The sequence below is a fragment of the Chionomys nivalis genome, chromosome 22 (assembly GCF_950005125.1).
Source record: "Chionomys nivalis chromosome 22, mChiNiv1.1, whole genome shotgun sequence".
Lineage (NCBI taxonomy): Eukaryota > Metazoa > Chordata > Mammalia > Rodentia > Cricetidae > Chionomys > Chionomys nivalis.
Genome location: NC_080107.1, coordinates 14,934,865 through 14,958,899, shown reverse-complemented (window position 1 = coordinate 14,958,899; position 24,035 = coordinate 14,934,865). Strand labels below are relative to the sequence as shown.

Here is a 24,035-nt window from a genome sequence, read left to right as displayed (position 1 = left end):
TCAAAAGTCCCAGAAACTGAGTTGCTTCTCTGATGCCTCGTCTGGATGCTGGTCCTTCTGTTCTGCTTTGTTTTCTGCTTAGACCAGTTCTTTTCTTGCCTTTTCCCATCACATTTTTCTTAAAGAAAAATAATGCTCTCTAGACTAGACGTTTTCTTTTACCTACTGTATAGCTCCTCTTTTTCAAAGTAAAGCTTCCTGAACACATTTTTTCTTAGTTGTCGGCCTTCTTCCTCGTTTTTCATAAATTGTTCTACCAGCTGTGAGCTGGACTCAGACAACCCTGGCATGTGTCAACCCTGTTGCTGAACCCAAAGTTTCAACCTATCTTTCTCTCTCTCTGTGACTCTCTCTTTCTCTCTCCTTCTCTGGCTACCATCCTCTCTCTCTGTCTCTGTCTGTCTCTGTCTCTCTGTTTCTCTCTGTTTCTCTCTGTTTCTCTCTCTCTCTCTCTCTCTCTCTCTCTCTCTCTCTCTCTCTCTCTCTCTCTCTCTCTCTCTCTCTCTTCCCCTACCCTGTTTCTCCCTCTCTTCCATTTTCCTCTCTTCTAATAATCCCAGGACTTTTGGTACTGGACTTCATGCTTGCTAAGAAAAAGAAAAAAAAAGTACTCAGCTCCTGCCAATGCTCTAAACACCTGACCCTGGCCTTCAATCTTCAGCACCACCCTGTTTCCCTGTTTTGTAAGCGGTTCTCTTTGGCCTCCTGACTCTGTTGTAGCTGTATGTTCAAACCTCTATCGATCTCCCTAAGCCTAACAACCTTGTTTGTCCCTCTCTTCGAATCTCGGACTTGTTTGATCTTTGATTCTTACTTCCCTGTTATCTTGGGGTTCTTTTGTTAATGATGTACTTACTGGCCTAGTCCCCGAGTATGGACTTTTCGCAGAGCTGGTCACTGGAAAGTAACCCCTAAAGTAAGGGGGCCATTTGATCAACTCTGTTTTCTACTCAAGTAACCCTGTGAGTTATTCTCACCTTGTAACCACCTTCTATCTGGGTATTTCTGGCTTCTGTTCTAGTTGCCCCTTGATCCTTCTCCTCTTTTCTTGCCTGAAAGATCAAATTAATGGACTTTTTTCTTTAGAATTCTCACCTCCAATCATGCAAGTGATTTATCCACATCCATGTTTACCTTCTGTGGGTATCCTACTGGTGTTTGCTATCCCTCAAGGCAGAACCTATTCCCCAAAAGAACTTGATTATCAATGTTGTTGGTTATTGACATTTACAAATTGATGTTTTTGAGGAAGGGTCTCACTGCATTGTTTAGGTTCATCTCAATGCACAGGAAATTCTTTCTCCAGCTCCTCAAATACCTGGGAACTTCACCATGCCTCACTACACTCAGATACATAACTTCTTTGGAGAAGAACACTACATCACTTTTTAATCTCCCTTTTTAAAACCCCACCCTTTGGTGTTTTTGCTATTGCGATTTTGGAAAATCTCTCGATATGGTCAAAATGGAAGGCCTTGTTTGCTGTGAAGTTTGAAAAGTTTTTCTTTTTCCTTTTTCTTTCCCACCCCCCATTTTATGGCTTATTTCCTCACCCTGTTGATGGTGTCATCTTCTAGGATGGATGGATTTCCACTTGTGCATATGACTTCTTATGACTTGGAAGTCTTGTCCACAAGTATTTTGACTGTTCTGATAGGCCAAAGATGTCCTTTGTTCTCCTTTTGTAGCTTCACAATCTCAGACATTCTACTAGTTTGAAATTTATTTAGCACGGATTCTTATAAATGGTGAACAGGGCTTTAAGCTTCATTCGTCTACCTATGGATATCCAGCTTTTCCAACATTTTTCTCCGGTGGTTGTCTTCGGTACACTACTTGAGAAGAGTTGGCTAGTAGTATATGGTTTTACTTCTAGGTTCTCTTCTGTTGATTGATTGACATGTCTGCTTTATACCAAGATCAAGCTGGTTTGACTGCTGGAGCTGTGTATTGTGTTTGGGAAAGCAGTGTTTCCATAGTCCAATGCCTTTTCAAAAGTGGCTTTGGTTTGTTCCCAGTTTTTTGTGCTTTCTTATGAATGTTAACATGGCTTTCTAGTTCTGTGAAGAATGTCAGTATTATTGGATACGACAGGCACTGACCCTGTAGACTTGGCATAGATGGACTTTTTAATAACACTAATTTTCCTATTGTGTGTCTTCAATTCCTCTCATCCGTGTTTCATCGCTCTTTTACTCTAGAGAGTTTTATATATGTGGTTAAATTTTCTCAGATATATGTCTGTGGGTATTATAAATGGAATTACTTTCTTCGTTTCTATTTCAGATAAAATACTACTGACATGTAACAACACTGTTGATTTTTTAATGCTGATTTTGTAGACTGCAACTTTACTAAACTCATTTATTAATATGAATAGGTGAATAGGTTTTGGTAGAGGTTGCAGGTTTGCTACATATAAGATAATGTCATTTGTGAACAGTGACAATTTGGCTTCCTTGTTTTAAATTTGATTACTCTTTATTTTTTTTTCTCTTGACTATAGCTCAGACTTGTTACATGGAAAGTGGGCCCTTTGTTCTGTTTTATCCCCCCAGAGAGCTTACACCCAAAATAATCACACAGAAACTGTATTCATTTAAACACTGCCTGGTCCATTAGCTCTAACTTCTTATTGGCTAATTCTTATATCTTAATTTAACCCATTTCTATTAATCTGTGTAACACCATGTAACTCTGGCTTACCGGCAAGATTCTAATCAGTGTCTGTCTCAGGCAGGATTCCATGGTGTCTGCCACCTGCCCTTCTTCCCAGAATTCAGTTCTGTCTACTCTGCCTACCTAAGTTTCTAAGTTTTGTCCTATCAACTAGTCCAAAGCAGTTTCTTTATTCAACCAATGAAAGCAACACATAAACAGAAGGACCTCCTATACCACAGACTGGACTCCCAGCACTTCATTGAATTAAAGTGGTGGAAATGGATATTTGTGTCTCTATTTCTTAAAGACAGTTTTTAGCTTTCTTCTACCAGCCAAATAGAAGTCATTGACTTATTGTTAATAGTCTATGATGTTGGGGTACATTTCTTTGATACCTAATGCCTTGGTTTCCATCAGTAAATGACACAGAATGTTATCCAGTGTCTTTCTATATCTACTGAGGTTACCACATGTGTTATGCATTTAATCTATTGATCCTTTATTATGCATATTAATTTTCACATGCTTAGACCTATTTGCATTCTGGATGAATTTAACTTGATCATGGTAAAAAAAATGTATTGTGATGTTAGATTTAGTTTGCTAGTATTTGCTGAGATTTTAAACTTGTATTTTCATCTAATGTGTTGATCTTTAGCTTTTTTATTGTTTTGTTTTTAACTTGCTTTGTATCAAAATACTTCCACTATTGCAGAACATCTTTGAAAGGATTATTCCTTCTCTGTGGTGGTTTGAATAAGAATGACCCACATAGGATCATATATTTGATTACTGGATCTACAGTTGGTAGAACTGTTTGAAAAGGATCAGGAGGTATGGACATGTTGAAGGATGCCACTGATGGCTGGCTTTGTGGTTTTGAAAGCACGTGCCATTGCCAGTTAGCTCTCACTGCCTGATGCTTATAGACCAAGGTGTGAGCTCTCAGCTACTGCTTCAGCACCATCCCTGACTGCTTTCTGTCATGCCCCTTACCACAGAGGTCATAGGTCACCCTCTCAAACTGTAAGTCCCCAAAAAACTCATTCTTAGATAAATTTCCTTAAGTCATCATGTCTAGAAAATAATAGAATAGAAAAGTAATTAAGGTGGTTTTGGAAGAATTTAGCCAGAATTGGCATTAGCTCCTTTTTGTATGTTTGGTAGGACTGAGTTACAAAGGCATGGAGGCTCAGGGTTTCTTCTTTTTAATAGGAGCTTTTTCTTTCTCACCTGCCCCAACTCCAAAATCAGTTTCATTACTTATCATTAGTGTGTTCATGTTTACAACTCAATTATCCTTTCTACTACCCTATAACAGCAGAAACAGGGAAAAGGGGGATAGTAATATTTACCTAACATGATACCTTTCCTGAATACGTTCTTTGTTTTGAACAAAAATGAGAAAGTTGAACACATCTACATACATTTACAACCTTCTGTTGAAGTCAGAAGAATGGCATGATATCAGAGGCAGAGGGTTCTGCTCTATAGAAACCATTATAGACCTTGGCACAGCTCCCCTCTCCCCTTGGTTACTTGGGAGCCCACCCAAAAGCTGGTGGATTCAAAGGGGGTTGGGTAGAGAGTATAGCCCTGTGCATAAAAGCATAGCTAATACTAAACTCCCATATCAGGGGCCAGAGCCTCTGCTTCTGAGAGGTGACAGAGCCTCTGCTTTCCATCCTTGGAAAGAGGACACTTTGACTAAGCTGGCGTTGCTTTCCAGTGTTTACAGAGATCAGCTATCCACATAAGGATAAACCAAGAATTTAGAATTCTAACTTTCACTGTATGTGAGAATTAGAATTCAAATCTGTTTTAAGACTTTAAATGGTATGGAGGCCAGAAATAGCATGTTTATGACTTCTAGCATATGAACACTGAATGTAAGGAGAGTTAGTCATGGAAAAGAATAGAACTCAATACTGTCTACACTGTTATTTACTTTTCATATTCAGAAAGGGATGCCATCCACTTCAACACCTTCTTCTAATCTTATCTAAGGAAATCCTTTATGGTACCATTAATAATCATGTCAAACCAAATCAAATAAATAGAAGGACAAAAAATAGATGATGTGGTTCCAGCAATAAAACAAACACTTCCCACAATTTTATTTCAGATTTATTTCATTTTTGTTTATGAATCTGTATGTGGGTAAATGCATACGTGTGTGTGTGTGTGTGTGTGTGTGTGTGTGTGTGTTGTAGGTAGGCACATGGACAAAAAGGTTTTCAACATTCTTGTGCTGGAGTTACTGAAGGTTATAAGATGCCTAGTGTAGGTTCTGGAGAACTGGTTTAAAAAAGTCCTTTATAAAAGCAGCAAGTATTTTTGACCACTGACCATTTCTCCAGCCACATTCAGTTTTATGAAACTATTTTGGAAAATAAAGTTCACATCACCAAAATATTTGGTTTTAGAAATATGGGAGAGGTTCTGGAGCAACAGATTACTCAATACCCTGTGAAGGTGCTCTAATGTTCTAACACAAACAAGGCCACATTGTTTTTAAACACTGAGGGTTAAACATGAGCAATACTGAGAATTGTGTGCACTGTAAACCAAGTTAAGAGAACACTGAGCGGAAAACAGAAAACAGTGGGGATTAAGTGAGGTTCTTCTGTGCCAAAAGCTACTGAGCAGGCAAATCACAGCAGGATGGTGACAAGCATCTATCTCTGAGGCCAGTGCAAACTTGGATGTCCTTGACAACAGCTGTTTGCTGTTCTGGTATCATAGGACGCTGGGGGGAGGCGGTTAATAGGAATCTACCTTGTAGGACGTAGGAAAAGGAAATATGTCAGGCAGAGGGAGTTGGTAGTCTACAGTAGGAAGACTTTGCTTCCTGGTGTGTAAAATCTGAGGCTATGGAAGGAGGGAGGAGCATGCGCACTCACTGTGAGTGTGTGGGTCTTGGTAGGAAGCAGCCTTAAAGGGTGTATCTTTGAAAGTCATGGGATTAGAAGTCTTTCTAAATTTTGAGAGGAAGGGATTGTGCCAGCCAAGAAAGGTTTCCAAATTTGGAATTTTGAGATGAATACCTGCATCTCTTATTTTTATGATCACTTTAATAGAAATCATTTAATTTCATCATCAAGAGTTAATATCTACTACCTACAGAATACACTGTTACATGTTACAGGGATGGTGTCTTAAGCTGGGCTACAGGCATGTGCACGTTCAGATTTCTACATGGGTTGAGATTTGAACTCAGGTCCTCATGTTTGCAGATCAAATACTTTATCTTCCCAGGACCTGGTTTTATTTTTGATACATAATTTCAAGTAGCTTAGGCTGGCCTCAAATTCCAAGTGTAGCAGACGGTGACCTTGAACCACTGTTGTCATTGCCTCCATCTCTTGAGTGCTGGGATTACAGGTGACCAGGCATTTCTGGCAGACAATGCTGCTGCAGTTGGCTCCAGCACTTTGAGGATTTCTGCTCTAGAATGACCTCACTAAGACTCAGGCCTGCTTCTTTCCTCTGCCCCAGACCTGCAGCTGCAGGGAAGTGCTGGCTCAGACAGACTGCACGAATTGCATGCAGACTGCAACTCAATAGGGCACCTTAGAAGCTGTCATTCCCAGCTGCGCTAAGCAGAGGGAGGTGTGTAGTGAAATATGGAGCCTCCCTTACAGTCATCTGAATGTTTAACTAGCGCCCAGGTGGTTGTCTTGCATCGCATGACTTGGGAATCTGGTTCTAAATGTCTCTAGTATAAAAACTCAGCTTGTGGACTGGGGATAGTTCAGACAGTAGAATGCTTGCCTAGTATATCAGCTACTTTTCTGCTGTTTTTTTTTTTTTTTTTTTTTTTTGGTTTTTCGAGACAAGGTTTCTCTGTGATTTTGGAGCCTGTCCTGGAACTAGCTCTTGTAGACCAGGCTGGTCTCGAACTCACAGAGATCCGCCTGCCTCTGCCTCCCAAGTGCTGGGATTAAAGGCATGCGCCACCACCGCCCGGCTTTCTGCTGTTTTTATAAAACGTTATGACCAAAAGCAACTTGGAGAGGAAAGGGTTCGCCTTACAGCTTGTAGTCCGCCATGAAAGGAAATAAGGACAAAACTCAAGGCAGGAACTGGAGACAATAGCTGATTCAGAGACCATTGAAGAGTGCCGCTTATTGGCTTGTTCCCCATTGCTTGCTCAGTCTGCTTCCTTATACAAGGAAGAACAGTGGACTGGGCTTTCTGTCATCAATCATAGTCAAGAAAATATCTCACAGACATTCCTACAGGACAATCTTACAGGGGCATTTTCTCAATTTAGTTTTGTTCCTCCCAGGAGGAACAAAAATTCAAATTTGAAAACAAGCAAACAAACAAAGAAAAATTAAACAGCCACAATACATGCTAAGTAATTATTTCCCAGAAACTACTCAAAATAGATAATATTAGACCTGTTTGACTAGTAAAAAGACCTGGACACAGAGGTAGAAAACAAAACAAAGCAACTTGCAGGGTCTAAGATCCTGCTTAAGCTATATTTAGTGTTTAAAGTGATATTAACCTTTTCCAAGAACCTACATTTTAAACCTTCCTTAATATTACTAAATACCAGTGTTTAGAAAGGAACACAGTTTAAAATTCCTCTGACACTCAGTGATTAAGTAAATAAATAAAGAAATAATAAGGAAGATGTGACATTGGGATGGAGATGTGATGGGAAACCCTGGATTGATTTGGAGCAGGGAGTGAGGGGATAGATTTAAACACAATATACAGATGCATGAAATTTTCAAAGAATAAATTAAATCTTAAAAATTATGTCGATATAACTGATTTGATATAACTGAAAATATGCATACACCAGAAGACATTCCAAGGTTGTGTTTCTAAAGCAATCCAAATTATGAGTTTTAGCAAAAAGTGCTCAGTCGGTCATCGAAAGGAGTATTCATTTGACTGTTTCTTTTTCAGTCAGCTTAAATCCAGAGAGACTGTAACGTCACCTGAGCTCACGGCAAGTTGTGTTTGCCACGCCACTGCAGCTGCTATAGACACAAGTCACTGGCTAATATTCATTAGAATGTATGAAGTTAAACGCACAAGTCGGCTTAGCCCATATGGGTTCTTTGTTTTCTCTTTTGACCCATCTGAATAGGAACTTCATGTGATCATTCCATTACTATCTAGAAATTGATGATCCTCTTGTCTCCAGAAGCTGGAGCCCAAACAAAGAGTATCTGTGGTCCAGTGCCAATACCAGCTGTTACAAATTATCTTCCAGCTCCGATTTCATCTGTTGCTTTCAGATTTCAGGGGTTCCTCTTGAATTCCCAGAAATAACATTTTTTCTCCCAAGGCCAAAGACACTAATTAGTCACCTTAAAGAACCTGACTTAGTGTACTATTAAGGGACTTATAAGTTGTTACAAGCACCTGAGAACTTACATAGCATCTAATAGGAAGTCTTGTTATACATTTTCTGGCGCACTAGGGCAGGGGATGTAACTCCAGGGTCCTATTAGTGAGGACTGAAATGGCATGTGGCTTAGCAGTGGATTTATTCAGAGAGATTTACACTAAAGACTTAAAAACCAAAAGCAAGCGGCTGTTTGGGAGCTGAGCAAGCAGAGATTATGTGCATAGAACAGACAATACAGTCTAGTATAAGTACAATATGCTCATATCTATCTAATAAAAATAATTTCAATTCTAAAATAATATATTTCTACAGTAGTTAAACCTTAATAGAAATCTTCAAATGCCCCACAATGCACCCATGATTTTCCACGTCTTATTGTAAATATTTATGGTTAATGCTTCAGCATAAAGGTGTTTGATGATAATGTGAATTGCCTTTCTAAGAATGGAGTGTTTGAGTCAAGACAAGTACTATATAGGTCTAACTATTGAGTATAATTATGACCAAAAGAATGCATCGTGTACACATAGAAAACTACAGCCAGAACACTAAAAAAGACAAAAGCAGAAACCATTATTAATACTATTAAAAAGACATTCTCTCTCTCTCTCTCTCTCTCTCTCTCTCTCTCTCTCTCTCTCTGTGTGTGTGTGTGTGTGTGTGTGCATACTAGTATAGACATTCTGTGTGTGTTGTGTGTGTATGCAAACTAGCATAGACATTCTCTCTCTCCCTCTCCCTCTGTGTGTGTGTGATGTGAGTGTATGCATAATAGCATAAACATTCTCTCTCTCTCCCTCCCTCCTTCCCTCCCTCCCTCTCTCTCCCTTCCTCTCTCTCTCTCTGTCTCTCTCTCTCTCTTTCTCTCTGTGTATGCATACTAGCATAAACATTCTCTCTCTCTCTCTCTCTCTCTCTCTCTCTCTCTCTCTCTCTCTCTGTCTCTCTCTGTATGCATACTAGCATGTATGCAGGCATATGTGTCATGGTGCATACGTGGAGGCCATGGAGAGTTTGCAGGAGTCAGTTCTTCCCTTCCATAATGAGAAACACAGAGATCAAATTCAGGTTATCAAGCTTCAGAGCAGGAGCCTTTGGCCACTCGGCCATCTCACCAGCATTGTTATAATTTCTAATTTAAGTGATGTAATGGGTTTTGATTTTTGAAATCCCTCACCAAATTGATAAGAATTAATATCGCTTGGAAAAAAAGAAGTCATCCATATAGTTTTAGAAAGCATCATGAGGCTGGAGCAACAAAATCCAGAAAATACAATTAGATCATTTTAATTCTCCTATGCCAGAGCGTAACAAAATTCTGAAATGTGAGAATAGACTCTCATAATCACAGAGTGATTATGAGAATATTAATAAATAAGTATGGTTTTCTCCCACTTTAAAAACTATTCCTTCCACTTTTTATTTCTGGTCACAACTGAAAATATTTTCCTGCTACCAGATTAAAGGAAAGGGAGGCGTGGCTGTGCTTTACATGTCATTCTGCTCCTAAACATGCTTTCAGCTTCTTGATTTTGATTAAGAGCCTCAAAAAGCATAAAGCCTAATAAAGGCACAAAGTATGTTGTTGGGGGTTTTTACTGTAGGATTTCAATGCGGTGATGCTCAAGGTTCTATTTTGTGCCCGGTAGATATAAAATGTATCCTATGAAAGCAGCAAAGGCCTTGCATGCTCCACTTACCAATTAAACAGCCTCCGACTGGCATCACCAGATCAACAGCTGCTGTGCTAGGAAACTTTAGAAAGGGTACTGAAGCATTCTTTCTAACATGACATTATAGATACTTAAAAAGGTGGCTTGAAAGAGGAAGGGAACTAGTGGGAGGGGGCAAAAAATGAATGATAATTGGATGCTAATATGATCAAAATACACCATGTACATAGATAAAAAATCTCATAATGGAACCTACATATATATATATATATATTATATTTAATCTGTGCCAATAAGGCATTAACATTTTTTAATTAAAAACTCAATCTTGGTATAAAATATGAGTGTTCTGAAAATATACAGTATATTGTTCCTGGAAAGTAAATCATGTATGTGGATGACAAACAACTGATAAGAAAACGGCTGAACGAGAACACTATAGGTTTCTCTTCTCTTACCGGTACTAAGTCTCTCAGAGTAGAGGCTTTCAGAGCAGAGAATAATTTTTTAGGAGCAAAAAAGAAGCTTTTCAAACCTGATTTCTAGAAAGTAATTATCAAACAGCATGGTAGCCTAAAGTCCCATTGATCTAAATTTCTCTCTCCGTATGAACTTCACAGACTTGCATGACTTGGCATCATAAAAACTAATGATGATTCATGCGATTAGCTTCCTGAACCCAAGTCCCTAGGAACTCAGTTTTGACCTTTGATTATCACTTTTCTCCTAAGGCGAGGAAGATCATCCTCCAGACAGTCTCTAATCACCCTGCGATACCTGGGGAATTCGTTAAAATCCAGACAGGGTGATGAGCTTGAATGCTGCAGGGGAGTAAAGGAAGAGAACACATCTGACAGTATCTCCACCCAGCCACCAGGGGAAGCCTTAGAAAATAACATTGCGAGTTAAACCTTAGGTTATATAAAACCCAAATGGGCAAGATGGTAGGAATGCATGCTAAATGCTACAATAGGTTGATTCTCTAGGAGCACTTATAGTCCTCTTCCCAGCAACCCCGTGGAAGGTGTTTATGTTCATTTACCCTTGATAAAACACGCACTGGGCTCCCAGCATGGTGCTAGGCACTTAAATTACACTCTGTTATGGCAATAGAAAGGTAATTAACTCTTTAAAATGAGCATTTCAGTGTCCTATGCTTTAACTCGTTCTTGATGCAAGTGTTGATCAATAAAGTCATAAAGAACAAGTGTGTAAGAAAACTCCTCTTTACTGGTCTCTTTCTGACTTCCTCCTCTTCTCCAACACACACACACACACACACACACACACACACACACACAAAATTTTCTTTCCATTTTCCCATTTCAGGTTGGACCAATGTGATGTGAGGCTTCTCTTCAGTGATCGAGGCAAATCAATCAATTAATCAATACATTTTAAAAAACTTATTAGAAGAGATTGAATTCTCTTACTTAATACATAACATTTTAAACTACATTTTATTTAGAGTGTGTGAGTGTATTATATACCAAAGGAATTGAGGTCAGAGGACAACTTGTAAAAGTCAGCTCTCTCCTTCCACCGTATGGATCCCTGGGGCTGATGTCAGATTGTCAGGTTTGGTGGTAGGTGTCTGCCTGCTTAGCCATCTCAGTCCCAAATAACCTATTTTTAAATTACAAAAATTGAAGGCATAATCTATTAAGGTAATAGGGCATCTTTGTTGAAATTTTAGTAATAGTTTTATAAACAAATACTCATTGAAAGATTAATACCTTTAATATCAGTACCATCAAAGAAATCTTTATATTAATTACAATTAATATAAAACAGCGTAGAGTCCATTAAACAGTGTAGAGTTCCCTTAAACCTAAGATAACATAACTCATCCCTAATATAAAAGAAACATCCTGCTTGGCTTATTTTTTATTCATTCTCTGTGGAATCATAAGGCTTTTATGCCAACCAACTTATTATATTCCTCTCTTATTCTTAGCCAGTACTATGGTCTTATGCCAATATTTATAGCCCAGATTTAATATAGTCAATTTTCTATTGTTTTAGCAAATATACGCAAAATTGTTCAGTAATACTCTTATAAATAGTATCAGTTGTTCCAAGTATTCTAGCTTTAAATATGAGGCTCTTTATGCTTAGAGTTATGGAATTAGTTTTACTATTTGGGTGAAATATCTTCATTAAAAGTATAATTTTAAAAAGATAATAAAACAACAAGCATCACCCTTTAAAATGTTCAAGCCTTTAAAGTCTTGTATTTTAATTGTGCTGGATATGTCACAGGGAAGAAAGGGTGGGAAAAACTTTTGCCAGGAAACATGAGTACAAACAGCATCGTGTACCTGATAATCACCCTGTCTCAGCTTTGGCAAAAGAGCCTCTTCAGAACGCAATACAATCATGTGCGGAAATAAGTATTTTCCACCCATGAAGAGGAGCTACTGTGAATTAAATTATTTCACATCTGAGAGAGGGCAGCGTTCTTATTAAATCCATGTTCTCCACCTTTTTTACAACGGCCTTCCAACAGAAACCTACCTTGCCTGGTAGCACTAATTACAAGTTAAGCCTCGTACCTGAGAAAGGCAGCTAGAGGTTTGATTTTGCTTTCAATCTCTATTTTAAGATAAGGAGTACTGTGGTAGTTTAACCACTCAGACAGATGAGTGAGAGGTAGAACTAGCCAGATTCCTCCTGTCTACTTTTCCACTTTCCCCATCTCTTTGGCTAGGTGAATCCTTATTGCTTTAAGTAAAGAGCAAAGTAAGTGAAAAGTCAGACATAGGTAATTAGGAATGAAAAACAAAAACCCTTAAAACCGTTTTCAGTGAAAATATAATCGGTTCATTAAATAATCTTTTAACATTGGTGTTTCTGCATGCTAATACCCATAAAATCGCAGGGAAACCAGGCACCAACGTACAATCTGTTTGATTACTTTTAGAACACTTTCTTTTTCTCTCTTTAAAAAACAAACAACTACCAGAAACTTCATTGCTCTTAAATATTTCCCAGTTCTCTCTGACAGGCGTTAATGCTGAAGATTCCTTCTCCTCAGAGCTGAATCCACGGAACACTAAGGATGGGAGATATCGGTATTGTATACCTCTGGATGCTGATGGTTTTGAAGCCCTTCGATTGCTCATGACTGCTCGGTTGTCTTAATCACGAGACTATGTCATGTAGAACTCATATCTTTCAGAAGTAGCAACTGCAAAGCAATAATACAAAAAAATAAACCAAAATCGCACAGTTGGTAAGATATACAAAGGAGTCATAAAATTTATGTAGCTATTTGTAGAGTTCAGCCTTTCAAGATTTAAAATAACCTACCTCTTTCTATAGCAGAAAGGAGCTTTTTATTGAAGTTCTTTTTAAATTTACATTTTGGTTAGAGATATTTCTAAATTATACCTGCTTTTGTAAAAGATGTATCCTTTAATAAAAAACATTTCTATTTTGAAATTTATGTATGTCTAGGTAAGGGTGTGCACAAGGGAGAACAGATATTTGAGATAATCAGTTCTTTCTTTCTAACGTGGGGCTCGGGTTGAACTTGGATGGTCAGGATCAGCAAATGCTCTCAGGCTTGGAGCCATCTCAACAGCTTCTTACTGTGTTTGGACTTTGTAAAGATTTGTACACTTTACAAATATCAACTACTCTCCCCAAAATTTTGAATAAATCACACACTTTTGTCTTCCTCTCCAATACTTCATTCCTATATGGATTTCCTTGAAGATACTGTTTTTCCTCATTATGTGAGAATAATGCATATATGTATAATTTTAAAAATTAACAGGTAGTGTCAAGACCTCCATGTTAGAAAATAAATCAGAGAAGTGTGGCCTACATCTCAGTTTTAAAATTTTGAGAGAGAGAGAGAGAGAGAGAGAGAGAGAGAGAGAGAGAGAGAGAGAGAGAGAGGTTTACTCTCTGTTAGTACGTCCAGTTCTTTAGAAAGAGATGGCCTGGTCAGATGGGTCAAATGGCTGAGTGGAAGGAAAGGATAGAACACACCCAGGGTCTGAGAATGTTCTTGTAGTGAAAACGTGGTGATCCAAGGCAAGTACAGTGAGCACTTCCTTATAGAGCCCAGAAAGTTTGTGCAAGGTTTGTTTCAGAATTAAAAAAAAATAAGAAAAGTAGATGAAGAAACGGATGTTGAGTGCAATAAAACCCGAGCCACTTAGCAACTAGCAAACTGAATATAGAACACAGAAACAAAAGTGAAGGACACACTGAATTTCAAGTCATTTATCAGAAAATGATGTAGTTAAAATTTAAACACCTGATTTTTTTCAACACTCACTAAAAACAAAATCCAACAAAAAACCTTGTGAAGTAGCTCTTGCTATCTCCATTGCACAGCAAGGGTGTCCCTTTCTTCTTCAAGTCTTCGTGTAAACGTTTGATTTTTTTTTCTTTTCCTTGTTTCTAGAAATTAAGTGTGGAAGCTTTTAAGTAGTACTCTGGGCCATTTTGATCTATCTGCAGTGGAAAATTAAAACACTCCACAAGGAGGATTATTAGTGTTTGTGGCGGGGGGGGGGGGGGGAGGGAGTGCAGCAGGCGAGGTTTCTTTTCTCGTGCCCGGCCAAACAGAATCACTTAGTGTTCAGACACATTTGCATATGCATTCTTAAAACCTCTTGGGTCAGAAACACTTGAGAGTCCCCAAACGAGTAAATAAAACCAACGTGCAAGTGCTAGGTAATTAAGTCCCCTGCTTAAACCGGACTGGCTTTCTCTGTGTGGTGTCTGTTGTTGTTTGTTTTCCTGCGGTGGTTGTTTTGCCGGGTTCAAGTTTAAACCTAGAGCAGATAAGGGAGGTCCACGCGGCCAGGAACTTTCAAAACGTTTCTCAGTGTGTCTCTCTAGGTTGATGACTAGCAGAGGTATGACTTCCCAGCTGCCAAATCAAGATGGGGGCGCTGTCTGGTGACTTTGCTTGCTTCCCTCAAGGCAGTGACCACCTCCAGGGATTTGGTCTCCTGAAGCGCCTCTTCTACCAGAGGTCCCTAGATCGCTGCATAGCGATGCCAGGACGCTGAACTTCCATGCCAAGGCTCTGGGGACAGTCACCCGGAGTGCACGGTCACGCCAAGACGCTCTCCGGGAGCTATCAGAAAGCGCCCCCGGCCCGGATTTGTGGGCCGGGCTTCTTCTGTGCGTCTTGAGCTCCGGGCCCTGAGCCCCCAACCCTGAGCCCGGGCCCTGCCTCCCCCCACCACAATCCCACACCCCAGCAGCATCCTCTCCCGGAAACAAGCCTGCTGAGCAAAGGCGGAGGCAAACCTTGGGCCTTCCGCTCTGATTGGTCTCCCCTCGCCGCGCGGGGTGAGGCGGCGATTGGCTGCCGGGCGTTGTCAGTCGCCGAGGCCAGAGCCGTCGCCGGGGAAGCGCAGCCCGGCTCCGGTGCTCCCGCTGCCGCCGCGGCTGCTCGGCTGGTGCAGCTGAGCGAGCCCGCGCGGGCGCCACCGCCGCCTCCGCCGCTGTCCACCGCGCGCAGCCAGCGCGGCGGGGCTTGCAGGAGGCCGCCGGGAGGGGCGGGCGCGCGAGCGGAGCACGAGGAGGCGGAGGCGGGGGAGAAGTGATGCTGGAGATCCGGGCAGCGGCAGCGGAGAATAAGCATCTTCGGGACCCCGGCTGCAGCGTCCCTCTGGCCCGCGGGCCAGCTGAACGGCCAGAGACCGTGCCTCTCGCGGGTAAGGTACGGCTCTTTAGATGGCTTTGTGATCTTAGGGTGCTTAAGAGGCGCTTAGCGGCCAGGGTATCCGGACAAGGATGTTTGGGACCTGGACGGCGAGTCCTTTGCCTGGCCAGACTGCTGCTCGTGCCGGTGCTGCTTCAGCTCCGGTCTTCTGGTTTAGGCAGTGACAGACTTTGACAGCGCGTGGATGGCATTGTGTGTGAGAGAGTGTGGGTATGTGTGTGTGTGTGCGCGCGCGCGCACGCACGAGGTTTGGGGCACTTTGCAAGGAGAGGAGTAGGTCCCCTTTATGTGGACCTGTGCCCTTCAAGGGATCCCGGCTGGGATGGAGTGAACAGTATGCTTTTAGCTTGGCTGGAGGGAGAACTCGGTACACTGGAAAGTCTCCGGTGGTTCAGAAGGAATCCGGCAAATTGAACTTTATTGCCTTAATGAAAAGGAGCCTTTGGGTCTGGCGCGTCAGGGGAGAAGCGCATTCACCAAGGCTCCCCGGAGTCTCACTTTGGATCAGCGAGTACTGCTTGGTCTCCTTACTGAAGAGGAGCAAAGAGAAGTTATGCGGGGCGAAGGCCAGAGACTAGGCTTTGGTACTGACCACTTTTAGGTTGCAGAAGCCCGGCATGGGAGACTTTGTACACTCGCATTCTGCTCCAAAGGATTGGCGCCTTTGGGCTCAGGTGGGAGGCGACTGCACCGCAGGGCAGAGGTGGAGTGGAATTAGTGTGGCTGTTGGAGGAACGTCCTGGAGGAGTCAATTCCTCCCTGGCCCCCTTGACAGGTGTGCCGTCCCGGCTCGGGACTTAGTGTGTCCTGGGACAGATGCTGGGCGAACTGTTAAGCTCCCGAATACTTCACATCTCCTATGATCTGGACCCCCAGGCTCGGGAGCACACTAACTAACAAAGCTAACCAGGTTTCTGTACCCAGCCTCTTTCAGGGCGTATGCTGTTTTTGTTTTTGTTTTTTCTCACATGTTCCGTATTGTAAAACCATCACGAGTACCATGTACACTGCAACCTTTTCCGCAGAAGATGAATTTTATGCGCCGCAGCAACTGGGTATTGCTCTCAGCTGAGTCCGGATCTCCATAGCTCACTGCAGGGGTTACCCCATCCCTGTTTAGGACGCACAAACTTAGAGTTAGCGACTGTTTTCTCTGGGATCTGTTCCTCCATAGCAATCTCTCCCTTTGAAACTTCATGAAATATTTCAGCACTCAGGCACTTTGCCTACCCTGTCTCAGACGGGAAAGACTCTGTGACGAGAGATGGGATTACAGGGAGCTGTCATTGTGGGGAGGGCAGCTCCCCTGGCTGGCAGTGTTGGGAAAACCAAAATTGGCTCAACACATTGGAACTGGATCTTGAACTGGCTACAGCGCTTTCTCTGTTTGAAGCTGTTATCTTTTAAATCAGAGGAATCTGTTGTTCAAGCACAGAACAAACCCAAACACCACCACCAAAAATGCTCAGACTTAAGACGCAGAAACTGCTTTGTTCGGGTTCATTCCTGGTTTGGTACCAGTGAAAACGAAAGTAAGGCGTCCCATGAGAATAGTATAGGCAGCAAGGAGAGCCTGTTTTAAACCCCAGGCTTTTGCCTCTAGGTGTTTTGGTAGTTTGCAGAGTAAAGATTCTGTTTTCCCTCAGTTTAGTAACTGAGTTATACTAAAAGAGATGAGCAATTTATAGTGAAGTAGAGGTAGTGTAATTTTGTATCTGAGGGTAGTTGCTTTAGTAGAAATTGCTACCAAGTATTTGTTTTTAATATTTATGACTTCTGGCTCCAAAATCTGTTTTTCTGATATATTTAAAGTATACATTGTTCGATTTCCGATCAAGATTCACCCTCCTCCAGGTGATTTTTTTTTAGCGTAGCAACTTTTAAGTTGCTGTAATATTCGGGATTTTGTGACTATTTTTAATATACTAAATGGTTGGTTTTTTGGAAACCTGTGGACTAGCAAAAATATTTGTGTTCACTTTGACTTGGTATGAAGGTACAAAGATTAAAATGAGTTACACATTATTAATAAATAGCTCCAGATGAAGTTAAACTCAGAGGAAATAAGTAATAGCAGCTAATATTAAAAATCGAACTTCTTAGGAGAATTTTGACAAATTGGCCAATAAAATGCCTTTCATGTAGCTATCAAGTACTTTCTAAGTAGACTACATTATATATTAGGGTAAACTACAAGCCTTAAAATAGAATAATGTGCTTATTTTATTGTGGCCCTTTTAAGGAGAGGTTTATACTTTGGGAAAGGATTCTTTTCAGATAAATATACCTTATGAACAATTAGAATAAATATATTAAAGTTTAGATAAAGATGTGCATGCCCATAAATCAGGATTAAAAATAGAAGGGTGTTTATGTGTAAGCTCAGTGAAGCTGCCTGTAAAAGTCAGGAGGGGAGGCCAGTGTTGGTTTGTGGGTGGTAATGGGTACAGTAGCCACTTAGTTTTTAATCCTGTCTGCTAGCTACTCTGTCCTTTTCTCTCCCCATTCATACATGTATATGCCATGCATACAACACACACACAGGGAGAGAGAGAGACAGAGACAGAGACAGAGAGAGACAGAGACAGAGAGAGAAAGCACTTTAGAAGTATGATAGGGATGCATTTGAAACAATTTAACAATTCCATTTTGCATGAGAAATAATATTCATTTGTCAACATTGTCAACCCTTTTGGTAACCTGTTATTGATTATGATGCTTAGTAAAGTAAATTTTAGCAAATTGTACTTTATTCCTAATGTGTGGGTAAAAGGCCCTGTAGGTGTTAGGATTTTATCACAGAATAACAACAGAGACAACGACCATTGTGTGCTATTTAGATAAGCAGATCACAGAAAAACAATAAAACTAGTATACTGATCTTCTACCGACATGTATTTTCTATACCCTTACTTCAGGGTTCAGATTTTCCATTTCATTATCTATTCAGCTAATTCACATTAATTTATATATCCCCATCAAGTACTTTAATTGACGTTGAAACTATCAAGTAGTTGCAAAGGTAGCCCCATGCCTGCTGGTCTTGCATCTCTGGATGAGGCCCACAAGAACATCCACTGGATGTGAGTGTTAAGGTAATGGTTGGTGCATCTGAGACAACCAACCAAAGAGATGACAAGATACCTATCCTTTAAAATGTTTAACATTCAGTCAGATGTGGTGGCACCCACTTGTAATCCTAGCCTTCCTTTGGTAAGCTGAGGCAGGGGGAAGGATTGTGAATTTGAAGCCATCCTTAGCTACCTAGTGAGACTGTGTCTCAAAAAATTGCAAATCAACCCAGAATACTTTTCAGAGGAACTAAGGAATGAAATATTTGACCTTTAACATAATTAATCTAAATCAGTAGTTTAAGAAGACGTTTATGACTATCTAAATTCAACTTATATATAAACCATTATCCAAAGGAATATAGTGAGTCAATGGTGGCTAAGGATGGATTCAAAGGCATAATTTTAATGAAAGTGTTTCTACTTCTTCTATATTGAAAGTGTCAAATCCATGGCATTTGTAAAGGCCTATCACAAGCCCTGGATTTTGGACTCAATGTTGCCATTAAGATTATCATCAGTAAAAGACTTATGATCCAAGTCTCTGGTAAGAAATGCCACGCTTTCAAGAAAGTCTGCCTTTAGTTAAAAATCAAGTTGGTTATCCAGACAGTTCAGTTACAAATAAAACTTGTCAAAAATTGTGCCTTTATTCCATTTCCGAGAGAGAGAGAGAGAGAGAGAGAGAGAGAGAGACTGTTTATAATTCCAATTTTATTTTCTGTGCTTCCTTCTGTTCCATCCTTTCTTGAAAGTTTAGCTTGATTCTGAAAGGATAATTAACACTTACCCCATGTGAACAGTGGACCCAGCTTAATTTTTCAGAAACTACCTTTAAATAATATATTCATATTAGAGGAAAGTGAAGTGTATGCTCTCAAGACGCCGTGCTGCATAATAAGTGACTGCCAGTTTGCTTTGCAGCCTTAGTGTGATGGAGAACTTGTATGCGATGTGTAGTTAGTGCTAAAAGTTATTTCTCAATGGTTTTTGTCATCCAAGAAAACATTCAAAAGTTTAATGATTCAGTCTAGTTTACAAGATGTGGAAAGCCTTCTGATATTATCATCTCAGTATTTTGTTCTCCAGAGCCATAAAATATATATCACCCACTTAGTATTTCATCCCTTTTATGATATGTTGCCCTCCCTTCATCCCTAACCACAAACTTGAGAAAACTTGTGTTTTACCAAGAAAGTTAGCTGGTGAGTATATCTAGCACACCCAAGCCAATGGGGGAGGTGTTTGATAGGAACTAAACGGGAATCAAATGTTTTAACTTGGGAAGAACACAGATCCTTAGCCCGAGTGTCCTTCATGAATAAGGATGAATATTACTTCAGGATTGTGGTGTCTGAAGTCAGTGAAGGTGGTGGAGCTAGGTTTAGAAGCAGCGTTTGAAACAATCTATCACCATATACATTTTCCCCGAGAGTTAACGTTTTCCAAAATAGCCAGGAAAGAAGAAATGAGAGCTTCTAATCATTTATACGTATAGTATCTCAACGTAAGACCCAAATGTTACATTGTATTAATACTATAGTGCACTCAAAAAGTGATGAATTGTGGTACATTTAAAGATGTAATGGAAAGTTTGTTGGGTTGTACATAACTTTGCAATGAAATGTTTGTTTTTAATGTCAGTTTTTGTATCTATAGAATATAGATTGTCTATGGTCTCTAAAGCTATACTTATAGACTCATAGAATTTGCTCTACATGCTAGAATCTCTAAGTAGAAATGTCTCCATTTCCGGGGTCTGTGAAATTCAGTGATTAATAGATAAATTTCAGGAACTCTGAGAAATCCCCGAATTGTTGGCCAGTTTTTATTGTTTTTGTTCTTAAATGCTGTAGAATGAGGAAACTATGGCAGAGGAAACTTTAAAAGCTACTTTTCTGTTAGGTTTATAAAATGAGGACAGTTACAGCAACTCACTGCACGTACCGCAAAAGGAAACTTCAGAACAGAGAGGGCATGCATGAATGAGTGATGTAGGAATTTTAAAGAATTAGTGTTTGCTTTTTAGTTCTCATAAAGAAGAAAAAAGGAACTGGCTAAATTTCATCATAAAACACCCGTGCGTAGTAAAACCACTGTCCTGAAGAACAGATTTTTAGAGGAAGAGATGGTTTGTAAAAGCTACATGCTGCATTGTTGTCATTGTCTTATTTTGATTCTTTTGTGACCAATGATTCCCTGACATATATAAATGACATCATGGTTGAGTCAGTTCCCCATGGAGCTAGACTTTCAAGCAAGTTTCCCTCTGTCCTAGCACCCAGTAAGGACAAATCCCAGAGACAAGAGTTTCTTACTGTGCAATCAATTGTAGGTTTTGATGTCATTAGACAAGAAGGAACATGCTAAATATATACAGGTGTCCCATGGGCTCATTCATACTGTGTAAGGACTATACTGGGGCCATCTTTATATCAGTAGTAAGCTAGTATACATGCGTTCTGGACCATCACTACTCAAGCTCATGTCTGTACGATAGTACATCAAAATTACTTGTACTTCAATATTTGCAGACATACAAGGATCAAATATGAGTAATGCATGTTCATTTCTTTGAATGAACACAGCTATATAATTGCAAAGCAGACAGATGCTACATTTTAAAATAAACAGCAGCTAACAAACAATGGACTTCATCTCTAAAGCTATTTTGGTAACTATTTTGGCCTAATTTCCTAATGATAATCTTTTAGTTTCTAAGCTTGCTGCCTATACTATAAAATAGGCCAATCCCAAAATTACTTGGTGAACTAAAAATAGTCATTTCCCTTTGATATAATGTTGATTTTTCTTTTTGATACACGTCTTCCCTCATGACCTCTCCGCTCTTCTCTCCTCTCCCCTGCTCCCCTCCCCTCTGCTCTTCTCTCCTTCCCTCCCCTCTCCTCTCCTGTCCTTTTCTTCCCCTCCCCTTTTCTTTTCCTTCTCCCTTCTCTATCTCTATCTCTCCCATATACATACATACAGATATACATATTTATATTCCAACTCTTTATACTCTTTATATGTTAAATGTTACAGTTATTAAGTACTATGAAATTTTCTCCTTTATATGTCACATGAAACCAATACCAGAGTATATTAAAACTGAAAACTTCATTAAGAATTTTTCAATAAATGTAAATAAATATGTAGGTTCCTATGTACCCTATGTTTGTATGTATGCTCAAGTGGAATTATATGAAGACATCACATCAATTACAAAGAGGCCATCAAGAAATTTACAGAGATTCTAGCATTTGTCTGAGGCAGAAGATGAAGGTAAATGGCCAGAAAACTGATTCTTAGTTGCTTTAATCCTGAGCACAACAACATTAGTTTTTTTTAAAAAAAGAAGTAAATATATCTGGAGTATCAAGTGGATTTTATTAGCAAAAATGATCAAACATAAATCACTCCAAGGAGTTAAACTGTTAAATTGTTAAGGATATCAAAAATTATAATAATTCCTTTACCATTTACCAGTGTATTGTTAACAAATGAGAGGAGAGATTAAAGACCACAGACAAAATAAAGCACACTGTTAAATAGTTAAAGATCTGTGTGAAACTAAAAAAAATGAGATTGATATACAATTATAAGAAATAGGGTAATTATTTGAGGCAATATATAACCACATTGCCTTCTAAGATAAAGAATACACGAAGTGAGTGGTTAGCATAAACTGATCTGAAACTAAGTGAAGGTAGAGACTTATAATCCTTAAGTATATGGAGAAAATGCAAAGCTTTAATCTTATACAAGTTAGCATTTCACCTGTAAAAATGCCTTAAGGATAATTAGAAATGAATTAAAAAGGAAATATTCTTAGTGCAAATTACTGATAATGATTTAATATCCACTCTTACAGGAGCTTATCAGTGTTTTCTGTGAATTGAGCGCTTTTCACTGTTATAATTCTCAATTCCTGTTTATCCCCCTCCAGTGGACTGAAAGTTAATTGAAGAATGAGATTTGTGTTTGTTTTTTATGCAGGAACGTTGGCTGTAATTAGGCACAGTGCGTATCATGATTATACAAAAACTTTAAAACATCACAAAGGCAAGAGTGGACAGAAAGTTTTTTCATGATTTGCAAACGTACAAACCCTGGAAGCATTTAAGTATTAATTTAGTAATAGAAACAGTTAAATTTCTGATGAGACATTTAAAGCTCTTCATGAAATACCAAAGTTTTTAATGAATGTTGGTTTACTTATAAAGTTTGATCAAGACACCAAGGAAGAGGTAGAACACAGGGACTCCAGGACTTCTGATAAGGCTGTTCGTTGACATTTATACATTTCTTTAGCTGTGTCCAACAGAAATCACTCACAACTAACGTAAGGAATGGGAAGCACAAGAAAAACATTCAATTTCTAGCGTACAGAATCAAAAACAATGGAGAGAAGCAGAATGGTTGCAGAACTCCTAGAAGAAACTGATGAGATCTTTTCCAGGTCCATTCACCAATGGAAGAACCATTATCAAGTCTTTTTCAGTTTTTCTTTGCTTCCAGCCCACATTCCTAGAATGGGGAATGGACATGGACCACTTCAGGAAGCATTCCCATGCCCTAGTCAAGGTACATCTTAAGTTTTAGCCTTTCAAAACCACATTTTTGGGAAACCAGAGAACTGTTCATCTCCAGAAGGGAAAATAGATACTGGGCAGGTCAAAACTTCTTAATCCACTGTGTATATGAAAAGCCTTAAAAACTCCCTTTGTTTCAGTACCAGAACTTTATTAACATGCATTATACTTGGATTAACCAGAGATAAACACAATGTCATTAATGTAACCTTTGAGAAATGCAGACATAGAAATAATCTATTATCCAGTAAAGAGGGAATGGTGTGCTTATCAACAATTAGGTCTTAGTTTTAGCTTGGATCTGTTGCATTATTTGGAGAGATTAGCAATTACATTAGACTTTTCTCATGAAATAAAAAGATACAAAATGTGTTATGAAGGATGATCATATATTCATTATGTATATATGTAAGCTTAGATAAAATACTAGCATTTATTATTTTGGAAAGGATAATTGTATGTATTGTAGTTTTAAGTATAAGAAATGGTATAGTTAGGAATTGGCATGCCATTAAATTTGACTCTTTCATAACTATTGATAATAAATCATAACTTCTAAGGAAAATAAAACAGTGGCCGGGATATATGTATGGTAAAGCACTTGCTTAGAAGGTTCAGTGCTCTACAGTCATTCTGACCTGAAGAGAGCAAATTAATTTAATTAACAGAGAGCCTTTGTACTCTCTCCACATCCTCAGATGATTGGATGATGTCTACTCTTAATGGTGAGGAGGTCTTTACTCCGGCTTACTAACCAGTTCCTATCCTCTCCACCCTCCAAAATGCCTGCCAGTGGTACTTGCGTCAGCCTCCTTAGCATCTCCAACCCAAGCCAGATGTTGGCGTGTGAATTAAGCATGGTACCTCTTCACAGATTGCCAATACTTATATAGAAACTTTTTTTGTTTTTACTCTTTCTCTAGTTTTTATACTGATGTTTACTTATCTCATAATTGCTTTGCTTTTTAC

General features: G+C 39.4%; 1 protein-coding gene across 4 annotated transcripts in view; it reads left to right on the top strand.

Annotated features, from left to right (window-relative positions):
• The first annotated feature begins 15,104 nt into the window (after window positions 1–15,104).
• Window positions 15,105–24,035, top strand: part of B3galt1 (beta-1,3-galactosyltransferase 1) — a 489,297-nt gene continuing 480,366 nt past the window's right edge. For 3 of the 4 annotated variants that reach the window (XM_057755706.1, XM_057755704.1, XM_057755708.1), the window contains exon 1: window positions 15,105–15,400. The gene's annotated coding sequence lies outside the window, so the exon portion shown is untranslated. The remainder of the gene's footprint in view (window positions 15,401–24,035) is intronic. The other variant, XM_057755705.1, reaches the window with a different exon arrangement.